We start from the raw sequence: 5,766 nt of genomic DNA, 5'->3' as shown, positions 1-5,766 counted from the left end.
GGGTCCCATACACTTGCTTAGCTTTTTCCTGCAAGGCAGAGGCTCTACCACTTTAGCTAAACCTCTACTTTGAAGTTTTTTGCTAGTGTATTGGAGATAGGAGTCTGTCAGAATTGTCTTTCCAGACTAGGCTTGAACAGGGATCCTTAGATCTCAGCCTCCTGATAAGCAGGATCAAAGACAGGAACTATTAAGCATTCAGGTCCACACAAAGGTGTAGAAGTTTCCAGAGAAGAGAAGAACAAATTTTCAAAGGCCCTGCCTGATTTGTCAACTTGTTGGATATTGTTTATTGATTTATTTTTGACCATGGGGCTTGAACACTGGGCCTGGGCACTTTCTTTCAACTCTTCAGCTCAAGTCTAGCACTCTACCACTAGAGCCACAGAGCCACTTTGGATTTTCTGGTGGATAATTTGAGATAAGAGTTTCACAGTCTTTCCTGCCCAAGCTGGAAATCCTCAGATCTCAGCCTCCTGAGTAGCTAGGATTACAGGCATGAGCCACCAGTACCTGGCTGGATATTTATTTATATAGGATTACAGCAATATCCTTGTAAATAGGATGAAAAATATTTAAGTTGATCACTCCATATGAGCCTTACTGGCTGTAAGTTTTCTCTTTGATAGTTAATATGAAGGAAAGCCACAGGTGAATCCCCACAGTGCACCTCGGTTTATTATGAAAGGATGCCTCTGGCGTGCTTTTACAGCAGTGTGCTGAATGTAAAAGATAATAATGTTATTCATGACATTATTCACAGTAGTAGAAAGGTAGAAACCCAAATGACTCTTGTCGGGTAAACAAAATGTGGTATAACCAGCCAAGGGAATATTATTCAATCTTAAAAAGGAATGACATTCTGACCATGCTACAACAAGAATGAATCTTTAAAATACTGTCAAATAAACCATATTAAAAATAAAAACAATATTTATGATTCCACATATATAAGGTACCAAAACATAGTCAAATTTGCTGGCTACCAGTGGCCCACACTTATAATACTAGCTACTTATAGGGCTGAGAACTGAGGATGGAGGCTTGAAGCCAGACTAGAAAGAAATGTTGCTGAAACTCTTATCTCCAAAAAGTGAGATACAGTAGAGGTGAGACTCAACAATAGAACTGTGGAGCACATGGGCAGCAAAGATGGCTTTGGGAGGGGGTTGAGTGGGCAGAGCCTAATTTACTGTAGAGTACATGGGCAGCCAAGATGGTGCTGGGAGAGGGTAGAGTGGGCAGAGCCCAATTGATCTTCCGCTCAGTGCCTAACCAGCCCGGGAAGGCTCAGGTGCATGATAGGATGTGACCTTGACAGTGATTGGTTCCTCTTCCTCCCTTTTTGTCTTTAATAAGGGCTACTCTCTGTTAATAAATGAGTTTTCTACCTGCTGGATTTGGCTCCCCGCTGCGTCTGACTGTCTCCTGGGCGTGGGAACAGGAGTCTTTCGTGGGATGGACGAAGACCCAACATAGAACATCAGCGTTGAACAAATAAGTTTAACATAGAGGGGCTGGGAAAGTGGCTCAGTGGTAGAGAGCTTGCCTTACATGCCTGAGGCCCTGGGTTCGATTGCTCAGCACCACATAAGCAAAAAGAACAAAGCCGGAAGTGGCACTATGGCTCAAGTGGTAGAGTGCTAGCCTTGAACTGAAGAGCTGAGGGACAGCGCCCAGGCCCAGAGTTCAGGCCCCAAGACCGGACCTCCCCCCCAAAAAAATGTTTAACATTGAATGGAGAATAGAGAATGAAAGATGTGGCCAATGCAGGTAAGAAAGAGCAGGCTTTCTGTGTGCAAAGGACTTCTTGGTCAACAGCACTGTGACAGAAGACACAAAGACAGTACTAGGCTGAGAAGTAAGGACAAGGAAGACAGGAGAGTTGATTACCCGTTTTTTTTTTTTGTTGTTGTTGTTGTTGTATTTGTTTTTCCCAGTACTGGCACCTGGACTCAGGGCCTGAGTGCTGTTCCTGAGCCTCTTTATGCTTTGGGCTAGTGCTCTACCACTTGAGTCACAGAACTTCTTCTTTTTCTGAGTAGTTTATTGGAGATAAGAGTGTCATGGGCCATCTTGTAAGGCTGGCTTCAAATGGAGATTAGTCTTCAGATTTTAGCCACTTGAGTGTTGTATTCCAATTTAAATTGTAGTATTCCAATTTCCCAGGAAGATATGACAGCACTCAGGCAATTTGGCTGGAAGTTCTTTATTTAGCCATATTCCATCTGTCCTCAGCTCACAGAGCTAGAGAACAGCCCTGTTTGTTGTTCAGGGGGGATTTTTATAGGAAGTGCTTTCACATAGGTGATGTTTACCAAAGCAAGCAAGCAAGATTACAGAAGCAAATCATAGCCTTGAGTCAAACATGCCTTGGGACATTGGACCTTTGCCCTGATGTGGAAGAAGGGGCATCTTTTTCCCAGAGAGAATGCATGTCAGCATGCACCCTCACACCACACAGAAGCTCAGATGGGGACACACGAGTCAATGCCTCTGACAGTGCGCTGAAATTTTCTGAACAGGAATGATGTTTATTACAAGTTCCTGAGTAATAAAGAACTCAGTACAGCTGGTGATAAGCATCAAAATTGTTAGTGGCCTTCCGCAAAATTTGTGATAAACTGCAAAGCTGCCAGCCTGGGAAGCTTGAGGGAGAGAGAGAAGTTTACTTTTAGCAAAGATGTTTCTGAATTTACATTTTTGTTCCCATGGATAGCCTTCTTTACCAAGGGAAAGGGCCTCAGGAGAGAAAATTAGCTACAGCAGGAAGGATTGAGGCTAGAATAAACTTTCTTCCAGTGAATAGCAAATCAGATATCACACTGAGTAGCTAGGATTACAAGTTTGAGCCAAAACTGCCTATTTTGATTAATTCTTGTGTGTCATCCCCAGAAATGTGTATTCAAGCCAAGGTGACCCAAGCCTTCAAAGTTTTGTTACAGATATTGACTCAAGCTGTGATGTCAGAAATACTGACCTTACTGTTCAGCCTGGAACGAAAAGAAATGAGAGGCGAGAGTTATCTATGTGTGTGGCTGGTAAATCACCAGGATTAGTGGCAGGCTGGAAAGAAGAGAATCAAGAGGGCACATGTGGAACATGGCAGACAGGAAGGCATCAAGGAAGAAGCAGTTTCGGGATGAGCAGTGGATCAGGAGGACCAGATTCTCTGTGGCGCAGAAAGTCTTTCTTCAGAGCCCTCACCACATTGATGCACACATTAGCCTGCCTTGGGTCACTCCTTGTTTGTTTAGTGCTTCAGCCCTCAGTCATTTGAACTCTTAAGGCTTCGGGCTTCCTGCACATCCTCCTGGAGCCTGGCACAGGGTCTAGCCCACATTGGTGCTGGCTGATGGTTGCCTAATGGGGCTGAATAGAGACAAACACTGAACTGGAGGTTTCTGGAAGGGATCGGCGTGCACTTAGTGTCCAGAGGACATGCATGGGACTGTACCTTCATGAGGAAGAGGCCACAGGAAAGTCTCATGTCACCTCCCTAACACTTTGGTACAAATGGCAGACAGATGTCACAGGGCAGCAGGCAATGCACTCTGGTTTATATATGTGCATGCACACCCAACATCTGTGGTCTTTGACAAGGAAGAAACCAGGGCCCATTAGTGGAATAGTACACACTGATCACAGCATGGACCCCATTTCATGGCTGCGGACACTGAAATCCTGGGGTCTTGGTGTCCTCAGGCCTTGGTCAACAGCAGTGGGGAGTCTGAGATCTTGGAGGCAGGGCAATGGCAGGGCTCCAGCAGTATCTGCAAAGCCTGAGAATCTCGACTCCTCAAGGATAGCTCACAGACGCAGAGGAGGCTGTGAAGAGGGATAGATCCCTGGGGTACACTTGAACCACCAAAACGCACCCTGCTCACTAGCACCAAGCACGTACGGCTTATAGCCCAACAATCCAATTCTGGCTCTTTCTCACCTCACTTGGCAAGGGGGGGAGCCATGGAGGAGCAAGATACACCATTTCAGTTGAGGAGGGATATATCTGATATCAGACCCACACATCACACCTAGATAGACTGGAACTCTCCAGAAGGCCAAGGTAACAGATATAGTCGTTGTCTAACAAGTGTGGAAGTTGGAATCTTGAGTCTGAGGACTCCATAGTGCCCAACTTGTGGGTTGGTGGCTGCGACTACCCCCTGAGTTGGTGACTAAGTGGTAGCATCTGGGTTGCTAGCCTGTAAACAGAAGAAGTTGAAGGTGGGCTGTGGAGTGGCCTGGTGCCTGGGCCACACCCTTTTGCTGAGTTGTTGCTGTTGTCACCATGTGGACGTGCCTAGGCTTGGAGCAAGGTTGCAGGGCCGGTGGGGCTGACTGGCTGTGCAGAAGCAGAAGGAGGTGTCACTTCTGCAGGCAGTGACTCTATTACTGGCAGCCCTAGGCTTCCTGCTCAATGTGGGGCTGGGGCTCTGTACCATAATCGGCAGCCTGATGGCACCCCGAGGGGTTAGGAGGCAGATAACTGAGTGCCTCAGTATGGTGCTGAGAGAATGCTGTTGCCCAATCTCCCACCCCTGTCTGGGTTTACTTCAAACCTGCAGCTTCTCCTTTCTCCTCCTCTGGTAGGTGACCTCAGTGACAGCACCAGAACAGTCTGTGCTTCTTCCTACTTTTCTCCAGGTGGGGTAAATTGAGGCTGCGAGGATAGGGATTTGTCCACTCAGTACAGTCAGAAATAGAACCCAGGGCCCTTGGTGCCCCAGTATGGGAGTCTTATTTCTACTTACCATACTTTACAATTAGTTCTTTCTATTGCCCTCTCCTGTCCCCTGACCTCCTCCAGCATTCTCTTTCTGGAGTGTACCCTGTCTGCACATGTCTGTATCCTGTAGGACTGATGCCCTCATCATCTTTGCTCCCCTCCCTAACCTCCACCTGCATATCCTGTGTCTCTACTCAGGTCAGTCCTTTTCCCATTTAACCACTTGCACAGGAACGCTAGGCCTCCCCACTAATTCTCCCTGTTCACTCTTACCCATCCTATCTGTTTTTTAGGTATTGTTGATTGGGGAGTGAGTGCAAAGACCCTCTTGGAGCTGTAGGCCCCTTGGAGGGAGTGAAATGAGAATTTCTGGTTCTTGAGGAACTTGCCACCTTTGACTCTCCAGTAGTCCAGACGTGTTCCTGTGGAGGGATTGCCCAAAATGTCCCTGAGAGCAGTTCCCTGAGGGTAGAATGCCACATGCCTTCCTTCTCTGCCAGGAACTGATGGGACATGGTATTTTTTGGTATTCCAAACTGTGATCATATTTTATTCTGCCTCTTTGAAACTTATATACCTGCGCATCTGTATGTGCATTTGGACTAAAATAGCAATTTTTCTTCCTCTGTGTGTGTGTGTGTGTGTGTGTGTGTGTGTGTGTGTGTGTGTGTGTTTTCAGATCTTCAGTCTTAAACTCAGGGCCTGGGTTCTGTCTCTTAGTTTTTATCACTCATGACCAGTGCTCTACCACCTGATCCACATCTCTACTTCTGGCATTTTGGTGATTCATTGGAGATAAGAGTCTTACAGACTTTCCTACAAGGGATGCTTTATTTGTTTGTTTGTTTTTGGTCGGTCATGGGACTTGAACTCTGAGCTTGGGCGCTGTCCCTGAGGTCTTCAGTTCAAAGACAGCGCTTTACTGCTTGAGCCACAGTGCCATTTCTGGTTTTCTAGTGATTTATTGGAGATAAGTGTCTCATGGAGGGCTTGGAAAGTGGCTCAGTGGTAGAGGGCTTGCCTTGCATGCAAGAGGC

This window comes from Dipodomys spectabilis, unplaced genomic scaffold (assembly GCF_019054845.1).
Source record: "Dipodomys spectabilis isolate Male_0828 unplaced genomic scaffold, ASM1905484v1 ptg000312l, whole genome shotgun sequence".
NCBI classification, from domain to species: Eukaryota; Metazoa; Chordata; class Mammalia; order Rodentia; family Heteromyidae; genus Dipodomys; species Dipodomys spectabilis.
Note: the sequence above shows the minus strand (reverse complement) of the source record.